This window comes from Podarcis tiliguerta (genome assembly GCF_965153285.1).
Source record: "Podarcis tiliguerta genome assembly, chromosome: 7".
NCBI classification, from domain to species: Eukaryota; Metazoa; Chordata; class Lepidosauria; order Squamata; family Lacertidae; genus Podarcis; species Podarcis tiliguerta.
In genome coordinates this window covers 29,397,406-29,417,424 of record NC_139540.1, presented here as the reverse complement: position 1 = coordinate 29,417,424, position 20,019 = coordinate 29,397,406, and positions in this window count along the sequence as shown.

The window sequence follows — 20,019 nt, the reverse complement described above, 5'->3', positions numbered from 1 at the left end:
GAATCTGCTGCCATCTGGGATTGGGCGCGGGGCAGCGCTTGATATTTTCTGCTAGGATTGAATCCAGCATTTCTTTGCTTAGAAATGAGCTGCTGAACTTTAGTTTAACAATCCCACTAGCATGCTATGTATGTATTGTTGCGTGAATGAATAAATAAGGTGCTGTTATCTGGAAAACACCATTGGGGAGAACTGCCAGGAAAGCCGTTACATCCACTGCATGCTTAGTTATTGCACAATAGTTTTGTTTATTGCACTTTTTTTTACGTAATGCAGCCATAGTACTATTTGGCATACATTTAACCCTTTCTCTTTAGTTTTGCAACCTTTATGCTATTCATCCTCCCAGCTATCTTGTGAGATTCTTGTCAGCTCACTGCAATTCCCATCGCACTCACCTTATGGCCTCCAGCCATTTGCTTGGGAGAGCTTCAAGCTGCATTTTTCATGTCAGAGTAAAATATTACAAGCACATTTTATCATAATTCTACCTGCTGCCCAGACACATGCTTTTCGTGTGTGTGTGTATGTGTCCCTCTCTTCTGCTAACACAGAGATAAAACTAAGCAGTTTAGCACACAATGAAAAAAGCACATTTCGAATATGCATTTGATTGCATAGTGAGGAATACCATGCATACCAAAAAAAAATTCACTATAGACTGACCTTGCAATCATATATCCATAGTTATGTGTCTAAGGGTGCATTCAAAGGGTCTATACCACTGCCCATTTATTGTAGGCTACATTTCACTCTTCAGCAGGTACATTCCCTTGTCTTTCATCATGTGAATTCCTATTCACCTTTTACATAGAAGACAGTAGAAATTCCACATTAGAACCCCTAGTGTAGGTGTACCCTAAGCCCTCCAGATTTTGTAATCCAATTCCCATCAGCCCCACTCAGCGTGTCCAATGGTCAGGGATGATCCTGGTGCCTAAAGATGTATATTGAAGGCGCTGACTGAACCTCCCTTCCACAAACGGAGGCACTGCAAAAAGGACCCATTCTCATGTTGCCACCTTCCAACCTCCTCATGGGGGAGGCATGTTGGCTCCAGCAAATCTTACAATATATTCTCGCATATAGATAGAAGGGGGAAAGTTTGCATAAACATCCTCAAAGATCTACTGGGTACAGGGTGGTATACAAATTTAATAAATAATAACAAATAATCCTCAAGCATGACCTGCCATTTAGCTTCAACTTTGCCTCTGTTGGGGGCTCCTGGAAACAGACTCCAAGCCATTTCTCTTCTCTCGTGCTTAGGCCTGGAACCTCAGCAATTTCACCAGGCACAGCAGTATAAAACTGAGCATATCACTTTAATTCTTAATCGTATTTTCCAAAGCTACTTTTTTTCCTTTGGGGCATTTTCACCATGTCGTACTTAACTTTGAAGAGGAATTCTTGTCCTACTCTTCAACATGACAAAATAATGGATTTCTTCAACCTGTCACATGTATTTCCCCCTTTGGCCAATAATTAGCAATGTGAGAAATGTTTCTGTCCACATTTCAGCTTCTTTTGAGATTCTGCAATGTACCTTGCCCACTGCTCTAGGCTTGAAAAGCATCAGTTTTGCGCAAATAAAACAGCAACCTCAAATTACTTTTGTGTCTTCGGGCTTCTGAAATGCAATACCGCAGATCAATATATATGACTCAGGGGTGAAGACCTGCAGAACAGAAATAAAACGGAATCTGCAGCTCTTGCATTAGACACAATTACTAGTGAGCATAGAATTATATAGGTACCAATGCCCTGTGTTAGTATAGCACAAGATGCTCAGGTACATACTGCTTTATGTTTCTCAAGTGCCAGAAAAATTATCTGAATTTAGAGGAAGAAGGGGTTAAGGCGTTCTATTTAATAGAACAGCAGCTCATTGTTTCAGGCATGGATATGAACAGTGCGCTTCTGAAACTGCTGTGCAATCATGTTTATATCAGTAATTATTGTTATGCTACGTTTATATAAACCAGCCTCTGAATGATCTACAGTTTAGGAGACATTTTCATATTCCCTGCAGCTCAGCTTTGGCAAAGTAGAGATTGTACTGGATGTGCCCCTGGGGCCGGAAGCTAACTGTAAGAGATAAATAATAAATAAGGGCAGGGAGTTATGGTCTTTTTTCCTCTAGATCCATCCCTGTAACTAGGGGTGTGCATGTGTGTTTTATCGGAAGCATTTTGATATGAAACAGGAACATCAGGTTTCAGTGCTTCCTATGCTCAATTACACACTTGAACTACTCATTAGAAATTAAATTCTTTAAAAGGGTGTGCATTAAAAAATTATACGCATGGCCCATATTCATATTCCGGTCTGCCTAATCTGATTGGCTGTTCCAGAGACTTGTTGCCATAGCTACTGCCACATCATACTGTGCGGGCTGCGTCTTTAAGTGAAAGGGCACTTTGTAAAGAAACACAGTGCAGTGCAGTCGTGCACCTGTCTATTTTGAAGTAAGCCCCATTGAGGTCAACGGGACTTACTCCCAAGTAACTGTGTCCAGTATTGCAACCTTAGTCCTGTTGACTTTTGTACAATTGTGTGATACGGGTCAGGGCAGGAGATATCATATGCTGCAGCTCTTTGTGGCAGTGGAAATAATTTGACAGAATTTATATGAAATCTCTTTGATAAGAATTGTGGGTGTATGCCACAAAACTTTAGGGAAAATCCTATTTTCTGGAGAGCAATGCAACCACAATTTTTATCCTAAAGGCACCTGTAGTGCTTCTCTCACCTTACGAATCTACAAGTGAATAAGGTCCCCAAGGCTTACCTGGCACTGGGGGCAGATGGCATTTCCCCCCAAGAATCCTGAAGAGAAATTATTGCTCATCACATGAAGGCTCACCCCAGTGTTTACTTCAAGCAAGCAGGTTGTATAAGGGTTCGTATTCACAGAAATACACTTCTGAAAGCCTATACAATTCAAAGACACTTTTCATTTTGAAAATTCCAATATGTCTTAAAACTTGAATAAACTAGAATTTGTTTCAGCTGTGGCTAAGAGAAAGGAAGAAAATCAGCTAGACGTTGATGAGTAATAATGTAATCTTTGGAAAGTGAAGTGCCACGCAGTAGGGATTGGTACCTCCATGATATAACAACACAGCAGAATCAGACCTCTTTGATAGTAATATAACTTCCCTCATTTCAATTTATCTGCTCTCAATACTATTCTTATGTATTTCTTTCTTTTTGGAGTGATGTGATATATTCTTTTGGATAGATTTTAATATGAGCAGTGGTGATGTATTACATTTAAATGTGACGCTTCCACCAAGGTGCTCACGGCAGCATAAATACATTCCTCCCATCCTTATTCACAACACAACTGTGAGATAAATTATTATTAGTATTGTTATATTATTATTATTTATAACCCGCCCATCTGGATGGGTTTCTCCAGCCACTCTGGGCGGCTTCCAACAAAATATTAAAATACAATAGTCCGTCAAACATTAAAAGCTTCCCTAAACAGGGCTGCCTTCAGCTGTCTTCTAAAAGTCTGGTAGTTATTTTTCTCTTTGACATCTGGTGGGAGGGCATTCCACAGGGCGGGTGCCACTACCGAGAAGGCCTTCTGCCTGGTTCCCTGTAACTTGGTTTCTCGCAGCGAGGAAATCGCCAGAAGACCCTCGGGGCTTGACCTCAGTGTCCGGGCAGAACGATGGAGACGCTCCTTCAGGTATACTGGGTCGAGGCCGTTTAGGGCTTTAAAGGCCGGCACCAACACTTTGAATTGTGCCCGGAAATGTACTGGGAGCCAATGTAGGTCTTTCAAGACCGGTGTTATGTGGTCTCGGCGGCCACTCCCAGTCACCAGTCTAGCTGCCTCATTCTGGATTAGTTGTAGTTTCCTGCTCACCTTCAAAGGTAGCCCCATTAAGAGCATGCAGTAGTCCAAGTGGCAGATAACCAGAGCATGCACCACTCTGGCAGGACAGTCTGCAGGCAGGTAGGGTCTCAGTCTGCGTACCAGATGGAGCTGGTAAACAGCTGCCCTGGACACAGAATTGACCTGCTCCTCCATGGAAAGCTGTGAGTCCAAAATGACTCCCAGGCTGCGCACTTCAGGGGCACAGTTACCCCATTCAGGACCAGGGAGTCCTCCACACCTGCCTACCTCCTGTCACCCCCAAACAGTACTTCTGTCTTGTCAGGATTCAACTTCAATCCTGGGGTTAGGCTGAGAGTGGGACTAATTCAGGATCATCCAGTTTGCTTCCCAGTGGGAATTTGAACTCAGGGTCTCCCCGTTCAGGTCTGAACACTACAAAAGCATTATACCACGCCCTCTTGATACTTTAGCTACCTATTAAACTGACCCCCAGTTTAACCCAAGAGCAGGCGAACATTATTACATTCTAAAAATCAGCAAAATGTATGTAGAAGTGAGCCTCATACTATTTTTTTTATTTCAACTTCCTCCCCCAGGCAATTAACAACTTAGGTGCTCAGTAAGTGGCAATAATTAGGCACCATCATCACACCACCTCAAGAAAATGCCTTTCCTGATTTTATCTGTCTACACAGTAATTAACACATATGTAAGAGGACACTAATTTTAAAGCTCACATTTTTGTTTGTTAGGCACACATCTGTGTTATGCTTGTTCAGAACATGTCTCTGTATGATGATTATTTATTAGATTTGTTAGCTGCTTGTTACCAGAAGGGGTCCAAGTGACTTACAACGCTGTTATTATTAATAATATTATTTATTAAATATATATGCCGCCCTTCATCCAAAGATCTCAGGGCGAATCACAAGATAAAAATACAAGATAAAAGCACAAATAAGTAGAACAAGAACAAAACAGTAACCACTGCTCCTACAAATAAATATTTTATAGCATGAAACAAACAAACAAACAAAAAATCAACAGCCACAGGAAGCTTTGGCAGCATACAAATAATGACAATATTGGATAGGTGTCAACGCCCATGAAGGTGCCAGGCATCCACCAATTTCAGTGCCAGGGCCCTGCACGTTCCATGTCATCCATGGCCCCGGGCACCCACAGTCATGAGGCCAAGCTGGCCCTCCTACAATATTGTCTTTATCTAAAGCCGGGGCAGGGAGTCGCTATCTGGTGCTGAAAATATGTCCATGAAGGTGCCAGGCAGACCTCACTGGGGAGTACATTCCACAGATAGGGAACAAGAACCGACCAGGGGACCTGAAGAAGGGACTCAGATGAAGATCTAAGGGTCCAGGTAGGTTCATATTGGGGGAGGCATTCCAGAAGAAATTGGAATCCTGAACCATAAGAAGTTTTAAAGGTCAAAATCAGCACTTAGAAGCACAAAGGCAGCCAGTGTAACTGGAGCAGAATTGGTGTTATCTGTTCATTTCAAACCTGTCAACAACCAGGGAAGTCACCTTCTGCACTGACTGAAGCTTCCAAACCATTTTCCAAGGAAGTCCTATATAACATGCATTGCAATAATCTAAGTTTGAGGTGAACAGAGCATATATTACTGTAGCCCAGGTTATCCTTGTAGAGATACAGGCATAGTTAGGCTGCCAACCAGAGGTGCCAGGTTGCCCCCTAAGATTGAGGGGGCCAAGCATGCAATGTCACAGGCGTGTAACATCACACATGTGTCATCGTGTCATCCGGAGGAGGCCAAGCACTTTGGAGGAGCTGGCCACTGAACTTGCAACATGAAATTCACATGACATCACACATGCACAACACACGCTGGGCCTCCTCAACACAAATTACCAGGAAGAACTTAACTGAAAGGTGCTAGGGGAACAGCTTCTCACTGCAACCATGATTGCGTTCTGCTGGAGGACAGGCTGTTTTCTGTCCATTAAAGCTGATCCAGAAACCAGCATTTCCCAAATATAGAGAAGCACAGCATGAGGAGACAAGGTAGTGGAGTTTCCATGTAAGGTTCTTGGGGAGCAACAGGGATAAGATTGGAGGTTTTCAGAAATGGGGTTTTATTGGAAAAGCATTAAAATCTTGGAAAGTTGTCCCAGAGAGGGGGAAAGGGGATGAAAACTGAGGCAGTGCTATTTCAGCTTCAGCATCCAGGGACATGGAAAAGGAGGAGTTATGTCTCTTCCTTAATCACCCAGGGTGCTTCTTGGCTGAGTAGGAATTTGAGGCTTGGTTTCCCTAATCCTATTCCACTACCCTAAATACCACACTGTGCTGCCTGAAGATGAACTTCAAGAGAAAACTGGCTAGGATTAAAACCCAGTCATGACTAAGCTGCAGGCCTCCAGATGTGGCTGACTCCCAAGCATCCTTCAGCTGCTGCCCGATACTCTGGGATTATGGTTCAACAACATCTGGAGGGCCAAAGGTTAGCCACCCCCACAATAAAGCAAAGAAGTAGATTTAATTGCTTGGAATGGGCTCAAAATATGTGGGGGCGGTGAGTTGTATTAGTGTACTCTCTCTCATCCACCAGCCTTTCCTCTGAAGATTCTGCTGGTTTTGTATTTGCTCACTTGTTTTATTTACTACAATGTACATCATTCCACACCTTTACTGTAAACAATTCAGATTATTCTGTATGTGATCAGATGAGTTTTGCCTAACTTATATTGTTGTTGTTCCATCCTTCATCACAAGATTTCAGGCCAATTCACAGAATAAAAAAAATCTTTTAATTCATGTTTAATTTAAAATATATGTGGGTTTGAAATAAGAGTTTATTCACAGCCAGTTATCAAGAAGAAGGGAATGATGTGTTTATTCAATATCACACTTGCTGCAGAGATTGTCACTGCTGGAAGTTAAGATCATGGGCGTTTGAAAATGTGGCATTTTTGCCTGCAGGCAATCTGTTATTTAGTGATGTGATTAGAGAATTTTCTTGGAAAATGTTCCTTCTTCACTACATAAAAGTAAATCAGTCAAAGCCACCAAGATAGCAACAGTAAGTAGAATTTGTATTCTTGCTGTAACGGAGACCATTTTGCAGTTTTTCAGCAAGAGTTTTATAGAAAGGGGTTGATCAATAATTCTATATCTTTGCCAGACTCATTTACAAGGATCTGATAGCATAGGAACATAGGAAGCTGCCCCATACCGAGTCAGACCATTGGTCCATCTAGCTAAGTATCAGCAGGGATGGGGAACCCTTTACAATCTCCTCTCCTGCGTCTGATCCGCTCTCTGCCACAGCCTCTTCCTGCTCACTAAACCCTGTTGCCTCTTCAGCTTCCAACTGCTCCTCCCTCCTCCCAGTCTGCTCCCTCTGACCACTCATTGTCGTCCCACCACCAGCCCCCTGGCTCTGAGACTTCTTCCGCTGGGGGTTCCCTTGGGGGTTCCCCAGCTGGTGCCTCCCACCACTCCTTTGCATCTAGCCACTACATGACATCATACTATAATATTCTATTGAATGAATTGATGGTACATTTATTGTATATATCTTTTGAATTAGATATGTTCTTCACTGCTTTGGGGGCTTTAAAGTATATAAATAAAACATAGCACGTTAACACAATATCGTGAATCTGTCAGAAGCTTATAAAGAGAGACGAAGGAGCATGCTAACCTCATCTTATTGGACTTCCATGACAAATTTTATGATGGTGTTAAGAAGCAGGGCTTGATTAACCAGCAAGTTTAGTATGCTACAGAGCAGGTCATGTGCCTTGCGTTACTTTAATTATTATCTGAAAGCCTCTCTGTGTGGTTAGCATGCCTTTCTGATTTCTTCTGCAGGATTTTAAAAACCATTCCTTGAGAATTTCGTAGGTAAAGCTGAGCTGAATCAGAGGGTTAAAGTGAAGGTTAAAGAGACTTTTCTTTCCCTTGGTCTTCAAAAGTCTCCCAGTCACCTTGTGTCCTCTTTCCCCTTAAACAGCCTCACACCTGAGGCGAAAGAGCAGCATCTTCTTAGCATGCTTAGGATTAAAAGCTTTAAACTTCTTTTAACTACTTAACTTCTTAAGTAATTCAGCCTTTAGCCTTTACAATTCAATTATGGACACTAACAAAATCTCACTTTCATTACAATAACAAAACTAATGGATTAAGAAAAAGATAATACTGTATTTTAAATAGTTTATCAGGGAGGGGGGTAGAATTAACATTCCTATCTCAATGCATACTACTGAAAAGAAAAAAGAAAAAAATTCCTTCCAGTAGCACCTTAGAGACCAACTAAGTTTGTTATTGGTATGAGCTTTTGTGTGCATGCGCACTTCTTCAGATACACTGAAACTCATGTCACCACACCTACCAGAAGTTTACCACACCTACCAGCCAATCACCCATTCCCACGCCCTTCTGAGTAATACCCCTTCCCACCCTCTCACTATATATAAGGGTTTGGTGACTTCTGTTTCAGTGTATCTGAAGAAGTGTGCATGCACACAAAAGTAAAAGGTAAAGGTACCCCTGCCCATACGGGCCAGTCTTGACAAACTCTAGGGTTGTGCGCCCATCTCACTCAAAGAGGCCAAGGGCCAGCGCTGTCCGAAGACACTTCCGGGTCACGTGGCCAGCGTGACATCGCTGCTCTGGCGAGCCAGAGCCGCACACGGAAACGCCATTTACCTTCCCGCTAATAAGCGGTCCCTATTTATCTACTTGCACCCAGGGGTGCTTTCGAACTGCTAGGTTGGCAGGCGCTGGGACCGAACAGCGGGAGTGCACCCCGCCGCGGGGATTCGAACCGCCGACCTTTCGATCGGCAAGCCCTAGGCACTGAGGCTTTAACCCACAGCGCCACCCGCATCCCTTATGCACGCAAAAGCTCATACCAATTGTTATGTACTGATGTTCTCACCCTGGGCCAGCAGGGGGTTACTGTAGATAGTTTTCACTCAGGTCCACGTCAGTTATTTTAGGCGGGAAACCCTGGGTTGTCGTTGCTACAATGTTCACAGCCGGCTCCTATAAAAGCAGGCCGGCTGAGCTGTTTGCTGTTCAGTCTGTCCAGCTTACAATACAGAGCTGCTCTGGAGAAATCACTGTGTCGTCTACTATGTTCGCCCACAACTTAACACCAATAACATACTTAGTTGGTCTCTAAGGTGCTACTGGAAGGAATTTTTTAATTTTGTTTTGACTACAGCAGACCAACACGGCTACCTACCTGTAACTGAAAAGACAAACAGGTTTCTAAAGACAAATAACATGCATACTCCTAAAGTCTTGTGTGTGCTGTGCCTATAGACAAATAAAAAGTTCTTTTTTAAAGAACTCTTCAGCTCAAATGCAGCATCTCTGGAGGGCAAAAGCTTTAAGGAGACCAACCCCCTCACCAGATTGCCTTTTTAAAGCATTGCATCCTGTTTTGTGGTTCTGTTAGTGAAAGCAAGTTACAAGATACCCCCCCCCAAAAAAAATCTCTCAACATAAGGCTCCTGGGCAAGGGAGGTCAGGAAGGAATGTTTTCACTTTGATTTGGTTTCAGACATCATAAAGAAATTAGGTACCAGTATTTCAAAACACCATTCTCTCCATGTGCCACTACAGAGTCTTTCTTGAGGTCTGCATGTGGGAAAAGTAAAATATTGTTTAGTGTGATGCATATACAATGGTACCTCGGGTTACGGACGCTTCAGGTTACAGACACTTCAGCTTACAGACTCTGCTAACCCAGAAATAGTACCTAGGGTTAAGAATTTTCTTCAGGATGAGAACAGAAATCGCATGGCGGTGGCACAGCGGCAGCGGGAGGCCCCATTAGCTAAAGTGGTACCTCAGGTTAAGAACAGTTTCAAGTTAAGAACGGACCTCCAGAATGAATTAAGTTCTTAACCTGAGGTACCACTGTACAAGATAGTAGGCTAACACTAGCTAAGCAGGGGCAGGCAACCTAAGGCCCATGGGCCGGATGCGGCCCAATCGCCTTCTCAATCCGGCCCACGGACGGTCCGGGAATCGGCATGTTTTTACATGGGTAGAATGTGTCCTTTTATTTAAAATGCATCTCTGGGTTATTTGTGGGGCATAGGAATTCGTTCATTCCCTCCCCTCAAATATAGTCCAGCCTACCACATGGTCTGAGGGACGGTGGACCAGCCCACGGCTGAAAAAGGTTGCTGACCCCTGAGCTAAAGCCTCCTTGTCTTGAGGCTCAATATAGCTAATGCTATCAAATAATCAGCTCACAATGTCCTTTTCAAGGATGTTACCAGCTCATGTCTGAAGTACTTTCACTGTCACATTTTCTTTACCTCTGACACACCACTTTAGAACCTCAAGTTCCAACCGGATTGATTTAGTCAACTGGTATTTGCAGCATTCATTCAGAGTGATGTATGAAATCTCCAAAATAATGGTTCACATCCAAGCAGACCCCCTTGCCACAAATTTGATTCCAAATACTACTGATAACATTTCTCTAAGGATAAAGATAAAGGCAGAAGGAAGGAATGTGTGGAATGGAAGGGATGCTGGTATTTTCATTCTTTTAAGGCTTTGCTTATGAACCACTGACAGTATATTAACATTGACCCAGATCATTGACCCGGATCATTCTTGACCTTGCATTATTGGTTTGTCCAAAATACCATAGCTGCCATGTTTTTGGAATGTCACACTGGCAGAAAACCTGACTAGCCAAAGGAAAGACAAATCCATTCTCCTTTTAGTCTCCCAGACAACAATTCATCTCCTGTAAACACAGGGACGATCAAACAAGGCGACCAACCCAAGCCCACAGGGGACTATGGAGAGACTCGTTGGATTAAGCCATTTGCGTTATGTTCTGCTCTTCACTTGTGTCTCCATGTCTTAATTGCTAAAGGGTCTTGGCTTTCTTCTCCATTAATTCGCCAAGCTACATTTTGTTGCATTTGTATGTTAAGCATTTGTTTGGTTTACAACCGAAAAGCGATTTTAAAAACACAGTCATGTAGCATGGTCGCAACCATGCCAGTTCCTCAAACAGGGAAATGCAGGATTGGACCCTTAAAAAAAAAAAAAAAAGCTGGGAGAAATTGCACAGTTGTACAGCAGTCAGAGCGAATGCACCAGCACAAAAGAGCGGCAGGCAACTTCCAGCAAAGGGGCACTATAGCTGTGCTCTCTTGCTTTGGCTAGAATCCTCCTGCCTCACTCGTGCAGGTGCTGCAATTACAGCAGTTCTTGATTATTTTACGGGGGATAGAACAGCAATCCGTGGTTCTGCCCCTCTCATAAAGAGCTGATTTCATTTTCATTCTTTTTTCATTTTTGGCTGAGCAGCCGCTGACGTCATCTCACTTAACACAATAAGGCTGCCAGTTTTAATCCAATCATCTCTTGCTCACGTAAACACTGATCCTCAGAGAGATGCGGGAAAGGATGCCCTGCGACTCCATTAATTATTAATTGCTCTTCTGCTCACAGCTGGGCTTCCTTCCTGCCATCCCTACGTAGGCAAAAGCCCAAGTAGGGTGCCATCTGGCTCGTTTTAACGTGGCCTCAACCAGGTAAAAGGTTTTAAGACTCACAGTCAGGAGGAGGTTGGTTGGCTAGTTTAAGAAGCTGGTTTAAGAAGGGTGTGCATGTATGCAGCCCTTAAACAGCAGCGCCCAGATTTTCAGTGTTTACCGGGGACTACAACTCCCAGGATTCCTTAACGAGAAAGACGTGACCGTGAAAGTAGTTTACACTCGTTGCCCTTCAGTGGCAACAGCTTGATGACATCTGCTGCAAAAACACGTCATACTGATTAAATCAAAATGACTACAGCAAGTAAAAAATGTCCAGCAAATGTATTACGACTAAGTGCTTTGTTTTAATCAGTTGATGGCAGCTTTTATATTGTATTTTAAGATTTGTTTCCTTGTTTTGCAAGCTTTCCAGTGAACTCTTGTTATGAGGTTTAATGAAATAAACAAATGCTTAAGTATGTTAAATCTGAAACTAAACTTGAAAACAGAGCCGGGGCAGGGAATAACACATTCCTATTTTAATACAGGGTACTCAAAATATTTCATCCCACTCCTTGTGATATTCTTTTGAGCAGGAATCACCCCAGCAGTTGAAAGTAAACACTTGGAATAACTTCTTACAATATATTTAATTGTTCGGTTCCAAAGTCATTTGTGGCTGACTCCTTACAAGGACTCGAAATTTGATTAGGTAATGGATTGTGGAAAGCAATTCATAGCTGTAGTCTTGGTAAATTCATCTACAACATGATGAAAGTTTGTGCAAACTTATGCGGGGGGTGGGGGGAGAAATATTTTAAAAATATGGCTGCATTGCCATCTCTTCCTTCTCCACTAGAGGCAGATTTAGGGAAGCACAACCAGTTTGGTCACACTGGGCACGGAGCCTTGGAGGTGCCACAGTAACTATGTTGTTGAATGGAAGGTGAGAGGCAGGGGGCACCAAATTTCAGTGGTGCTGCTGAAATTTGAGACCCCAAGTTCTGCCAATGGGGCCCACTAGGCAGTCCCAGCCAATAGGCAGTCACTGACATACTAAGCTCCAGTATCCTTTAATGTGTGCACACAGAGATGGACACACATTGGCCCCACCAATCAGGCCACCATCTAATTGATTTGAATTTTCTGTTTCAATTCAAATACTACAGACAACATTCCAGTTAATTCTTGCACCGCTTATTACATTGTCTTTATTTGCTCTGAGATTACTCAAGCACTTACTATCTCAGCAACCAGATCCAATATGGTGTTCTGACTATCTGATGTGTCGATGAGGAAAACCTGCTCTATAGGTTCCTGTGGTTACGCCATCTGCTGCTGCGTCAGGTGAATTTTGTGCTCCATTCTTACTCGGTTGCAAATGTGCCTCGGAAGGGAACTGACATGTTGCAAAGTCCGGTTCTGGATTCCTCTCGGCATCCTAATTTCCAAGGAAAATGCACAGGGTAGAGTGTGAAGAGCCAGTTGTGGTGTGGTAGTCAGAATAATGGGCTAGGACCAAGGAAACCCAGGTTCAAATTCCCGCTGATGAAGCTGTATTGACAACTTCAGGCCAGTCACTGTCTCTCAGCCTAATTTACTTCAAAGTAAATGCTGTGAAGATAAAATGGTGAGGGGAAGAACAATGTGTGCCCCCTTTATCTCCTTGGAGGAAAAGGTGTGATATAAATGTAATAATAAATATATAAGTTGGACTGTCTAAACACCAGGTATCTGAAGAAGTGTGCATGCACACAAAAGCTCATACCAATAACAAACTTAGTTAGTCTCTAAGGTGCGGCTCGCTAAGGGACGTGGGTGGCGCTGTGGGTTAAACCACAGAGCCTAGGACTTGCCGATCAGAAGGTCAGAAGGTTGGCGGTTCAAATCCCCGCGACAGGGTGAGCTCCCGTTGCTCGGTCCCTGCTCCTGCCAACCTAGCAGTTTGAAAGCACGTCAAAGTGCAAGTAGATAAATAGGTACCACTCTGGCGGGAAGGTAAACGGCATTTCCGTGTGCTGCTCTGGTTCACCAGAAGTGGCTTAGTCATGCTGGCCAATAAAGCGAGATGAGCGCCGCAACCCCAGAGTCGGTCACGACTGGACCTAATGGTCAGGGGTCCCTTTACCTTTTTAAGGTGCTACTGGAAGGAATTTTTTTTATTTTGTTTTGACTGTGGTAGACCAACACAGCTACCTACCTGTAACTGTCTAAACAATTGATTTCAGTGGAGTTGAAGCAGCTTAAATCTAGACAGGAGTGCTGGCATCTTGAGGTAGGGTTTTGGAAATTCCAAAAGCCTGGAAAACTGCTGCCGGTCCGTGTAGAACAGGATTAGTCAATGTGGCACACAAACACCCCCTGATGCTGCCAAGCCACAACTTCCATCATCCCTGGCCATGCTGGATGGCACTGACAGGTGTTTTAGGGTCTGGAGCATCACAAGCTAGTCAATACTGAGCCATAGGAACCAATCCTCTGAGTGCAAGGACAAGACAACTTTCTGTGACCTCAGTGCTAGCAATAACGTACCATATTTATACTCCACCCTTCATCTCAGAGTGGCATACATGGTCCTTCGCTCCGCCACCCATTTCATACTGACAACAACCCTGTGAGAAAGTGACAGGTCCAAAGCATACTCAGTAAGCTTCATGACGGAGTTGAGTTTTGAATCCAGGTCTCCCCTTCTCTAATCCAGCACTATAGGCATTACACCACACTGGCTCTCTTGCCAGTTATGATCCTGCCACAAAACATCTGGTTTAAGCCAGTCTTAGCCAACCTGGTGCTCTCCAGATGTTTTACACTGCGACTCCCATAAGCCCAGCCACTCTCCATCTATGCGCTGCACCCAACCATCCCCTCTCCTCCCCTGTGTGCTGTTCCCCACCCTCTGGAGTGGTTTTGGGTGGCGAGAGGGGGAGGAGAAGTGGGAAGCCCCATTGTCCCAGCACTGGCTTCCACTAGTGTGCTGGGGAAGTTGAGTTCAGCTCTAAATGTCCCATTTTAAACTATTTGGCCCCTGCCTAATTCGACACTGGTCAGGTCAGTGACAGACCTAGGGGTCTCAAATTTCAGCGGTGCCCTCTGTGACTCCAAAATTTGGCACGCCCTCTCGTGCTCCATTCCAAATCATAGTTTTGATGTCCCCTGTGGCACCCCCAAGTCTCTGCACCCAGTGCCAGTCACACTCCCCTAAATCCGCCCCTGGTCAGGTCTATTGTGTGGGTAGCTCACTTGCAAATACAGTGAAATATGTGAAGCATAATGTTGCAATGTAAAGGACCTCTCCTTAGCCCAAGCTAAACGGACGGAGGGTTGCACACACTAGAAAGGAACTGCTGCAGCGAACAGTGTGGTGGCCTATGAAAGAATAAATAAGCACACATCAATGGTTCTGCACGTCCTGCACAAACTGTGTAGGTTAGACTTTTTAAAATACAATCACTTAGGAAGGAGAAACTTTTGAAGCGGCTCCAAAGTGCATAGCCGGAGCCAAGAAAATCCTCTCTGAGTTTTGATTTATTTACGGATAGGTAGCACTAAAAGAAACGACAGGAAGCGCGAGCTGGCTGGGAACTAGTGGAGTCCCGGCAGTTTGTTTCAATCTCCAGTTCCTGGAAGAAAATCCTCTTTAGCTCCCTCTGCTGGAGTCCTGTTACAATCTGTGTTGCAGAAGCAACAGATCAATCAGAGAAGACCGTCCCAGTCTGGAGATGGACAATTTTGATCTAATGCCCACTTCCTAGGAAATAACTCACATAAACCCTGCTTAAAACAGCTGCATTGGCTACCAGTTTGTTTCTGGGCCCAATTCAAGGGACTCACATTAGTAGGGGGTCCATCTTCTCAAGATAACTCACATGTGTGACATCACAAGGAGCCAGGGAGCAATATCAAATGCCCTCTGAACACTGAGGGGGTCCAGCCCCCTCAAAAAACCCAAATAAACATTGGGGGGGGGTGTCCCAATGTTTTATCTTTTTATATATATATATATATATAATATTTTATTGGGTTTTACAATAAATACCAAACGACAAAAAGGTAAAAAACAACACAACAAAAAAGGAAAAAATAGGAAAATATGGCAACATACAAACACAAAACAGCAGAAAATATAAAAAAGATAAATAAAAATATTAAAAACAATTTTTATCTCCTTATATTCTTTGCATTAACTTGTTTCTCCGACCTCCCCAGACCTCCCTTCTCTGTATTCCAAATCATATATTCTGTCAGCAAATTCCTTCCCTCTGTCATAATTTAATTTTATCATGATCTTAATATCGTAATATAATTACATTTCCTTATATTTTATTAGATCTTTTTCTTTACCCTTTTTTTACTAATAACCTTTTACATTCAATCTGATGTCATCAAGCATTCGTTATCTTGTAGTGTTTCTGTAAATAGTCTTTAAATTTCCTCCAATCTTCCTTCACCGTCTCTTCTCCCTGGTCTCTGATTCTGCCAGTCATTTCTGCCAATTCCATGTAGTCGATGACTTTCATCTGCCATTCTTCCAGCGTGGGTAACTCCTGTGTCTTCCACCCAATGTTTTATCAGGGTTGTTCACAAGATAAAAATACAGGATAAAAACACAATTCAATAGTTAGAACACAACAAAACAATACCCCCCCCCCCCACAAACACATTTAAAAGGCCCAATAAAATTAATCATCCAAAGGCCTGGTTGAAGAAGAATGTTTTTGCCTGGCTCCTAAAGGTGTATAATGAAGGCGCAAGGCACACCTCCCTGGGGAGAGCATTCCACAAACAAGGAGCCACAACAGAGAAGGCCCTCCTGCTGCTGCCAGCTAATTTGCATTGCCACCCTCCGGACTTCTTGTGGAGGAGGCACACAAAGAAGGGCCTCAAATGCTGATCACAGAGGCCAAGTTGGTTTATATAGGGAGAGGTAGCTTATATGGGGAGAGTGCCCCCCCCTGCATACACACAACTCACCAACAACAATGGACCATCCAATGGATATACAAATCCAGGAAGTAGCCACATAGCAAGTCTTGGTGCTAACACTGTCCCCATATCTGTTCAGGTAACACTACTGCAGGACTTCACATCTTCAGCCATACCATCAAGGGAGTATTCACCAGCAAATGCCCTAACATACGATGCATATATACAGGCCATAATGCTCCAGCAGTGCCATTCAGTTATTTACATCAGCCAAACCACACAGTTTCTGTGCAAAAATAAGAAATGGACACAAGTCAGGCATTGAAGATGGTAACACACTGGCAATATGGAACAACTGATTGGTTCAAAATTGGGAAAGGAGTACGACAAGGCTGTATTTTGTCTCCCTGCTTATTTAACTTATATGCAGAATTCATCATGCGAAAGGCTGGGCTGGATGAATCCCTAGCCGGAATTAAGATTGCTGGAAGAAATATCAACAACCTCAGATATGCAGATGACACAACCTTGATGGCAGAAAGTGAGGAGGAATTAAAGAACCTTTTATTGAGGGTGAAAGAGGAGAGCGCAAAATATGGTCTGAAGCTCAACATCAAAAAAATGAAGATCATGGCCACTGGTCCCATCACCTCCTGGCAAATAGAAGGGGAAGAAATGGAGGCAGTGAGAGATTTTACTTTCTTGGGCTCCATGATCACTGCAGATGGTGACAGCAGTCATGAAATCAAAAGACACCTGCTTCTTGGGAGAATAGCGATGACAAACCTAGACAGCATCTTAAAAAGCAGAGACATCACCTTGCAGAAAAAAGTCCGTATAGTTAAAGCTATGGTTATCCCAGTAGTGATGTATGGAAGTGAGAGCTGGACCATAAAGAAGGCTGATCGCCGAAGAATTGACGCTTTTGAATTATGGTGCTGGAGGAGACTCTTGAGAGTCCCATGGACTGCAAGAAGATCAAACACATCCATTCTTAAGGAAATCAGCCCTGAGTGCTCACTGGAAGGGCAGATCCTGAAGCTGAGGCTCCAATACTTTGGCCACCTCATGAGAAGAGAAGACTCCCTGGAAAAGACCCTGATGCTGGGAAAGATGGAGGGCACAAGGAGAAGGGGACGACAGAGGACGAGAAGGCTGGATAGTGTTCTCGAAGCTACCAGCATGAGTTTGACCAAACTGCGGGAGGCAGTGGAAGACAGGAGTGCCTGGCGTGCTCTGGTCCATGGGGTCACGAAGAGTCGGACACGACTGAACGACTAAACAACAACAACAACAACACACTGGCAAGAGAACATTTCAGCCTGTCAAGACATTCATGTTGAAAGATGCTATACTACCCTTTCATGAGTGTGCAGTTACCAAATAACATAAATATTTAAATAAAGAAATAGTACAGTACTCAGGTTTTAATGGCATTACAAAGGAGGAGGGATCCTATTAGTGGTTCCTGTGCTTCTACCCACCTAGAAACAACAGTTTGAACCCCAGATTTCATTTTTTAAAAATGCTGCTGAGCTGCTATCAGTATGCAGATTTGACACAATCACAGATCACTCAAGATTAGGATTGGCAGCCCACTAAATAGAGTACCGTAATTCTCCCTCTGAATCACTGACCCTTTTTGCTTCTTTGCAGTTGGTTCTGCATCATAATGGGATGCTCTTATCTCTTGCATTGTTTGGTCTCCACCCTTCACTTTGTAATAACATCCCCCACCTCCTCCTCCTCCTGCCAGCTAATTTAGCGTCACTAACTAGAAACCCTGAAATTTTGGATCCCCTCCAAACTGGTGCCACAAACTTGCCAGTCTTTAGGGTGGCACGGGACTCTATGTTATTTTTTTTCCTGCAAGCAGGTTAGCACACTTTCCCCTCTAGAATTTATCAGCTACTCATCTGGTGCTCTGCTTCCAGGAGCCTCCCACAAAGGTTTATTTTGCAGAAGGCTGTGCTATTCTCCAGGGAATAGCTGGCTTCTGCTAATTAGGAGGGAAGTTATAAAGAGTGTGTTAATTTTTAAAGCAAAAGTATGATAAGCCTTTGGTGACTCTTGCTTCTGTACCTATACCCCCTAATACAAATAAGGCTGCATTGTGGACATAACCCTGTTAATAGCATGCACTTATAAATAAATAGCTTATGAATTCTACTTTGTACCCTGCACTTCAGTGCAGGTGAGCCCAAATGCTCAAAGCAGATACATACCCTGAGTAAAATGTAAACCTGCGTAGGAAATCCTCATTGGCTCTCAAATTCAGTGCCACCCTTGTTGTTTAGTCCTTTAGTTGTGTCCGACTCTTTGTGAGCCCATGGACCAGAGAACGCCAGACACTCCTGTCTTCCACTGCCTCCCACAGTTTGCTCAAACTCATGTTCGTAGCTTCGAGAACACTGTCCAACCATCTTGTCCTCTCTCGTCCCCTTCTCCTTGTGCCCTCCATCTTTCCCAACATCAGGGTCTTTTCCAGGGAGTCTTCTCTTCTCATGAGGTGGCCAAAGTATTGGAGCCTCAGCTTCACGATCTGTCCTTCCAGTGAGCACTCAGTGCTGATTTCCTTAAGAATGGATAGGTTTGATCTTCTTGCAGTGGTTGGGACTCTCAAGAGCAGGGGTCAGCAAACTTTTTCAGCAGGCGGCTGGTCCACTGTCCCTCAGACCTTGTGAGGGGCCGGACTATTTTTTTTTGGGGGGGGGGATTAATGAATTCCTATGCCCCACAAATACCCCCGACATGCATTTTAAATAAAAGCACATATTCTGCTCATGTAAAAACACCAGGCAGGCCCCACAAATAACCCAGAGATGTTTTTTAAATAAAAGGACACATTGTACTCATATAAAAACACGCTGATTCCTGGACCATCCACGGACCGGATTTAGAAGGCAATTGGGCTAGCTCCAGCGCCCAGGCCTTAGTTTGCCTACCCATGCTCAAGAGTCTCCTCCAGCACCAAAATTCAAAAGCATCAATTCTTTGGCAATCAGCCTTCTTTATGGTCCAGCTCTCACTTCCATACATCACTACTGGGATAACCATAGCTTTAACTATACGGACTTTTTTCTGCAAGGTGATGTCTCTGCTTTTTAAGATGCTGTCTAGGTTTGTCATTGCTTTTCTCCCAAGAGGCAGGTGTCTTTTGATTTCATGACTGCTGTCACCATCTGCAGTGACCATGGAGCCCAAGAAAGTAAAATCTCTCCCTTACACCACAATTACAACACATAAGTAGCTGCCTTTTGCCAAGTGACACCATTGGTCCATCTAGTTTCCCTTTCTCTACACTCACTGACTGGCAGCAGCTCCCCAGGGCCAGATTCCTGCTCCATGATTGCAGTCATAGGATTGTTGTCTATCACATGACGGTGTATGTTTTGACTCCAAGGAGTGGGAAGTGACGGAGACAGGATGTTTGTGTTACTGTGTTCCGTGAAGTGGGACTATTGTCCTTTGTTCATTCTCTTTGCTGTCTGATGCTACAGAGAGAGGGAGCCATGTTGCAGTGCTCCGTGTGTGTTTATACGTAAATAAAGTAGATTAGCCAAAATGCTGAGTCGCTGAGGTCTGTTACATAAGCTGCGAAGACTCTGCAGATCCCTAAGTGTGTCGATGTTTGTTGGCATCGGTCATGTGATGTTCAGACAGAAGAAAGCTTTTGAAGCTCCCGAACGATCGACCAAGAGAGAGGGAACATGCCAGTCGGGCATGTGTCTCTGCCAG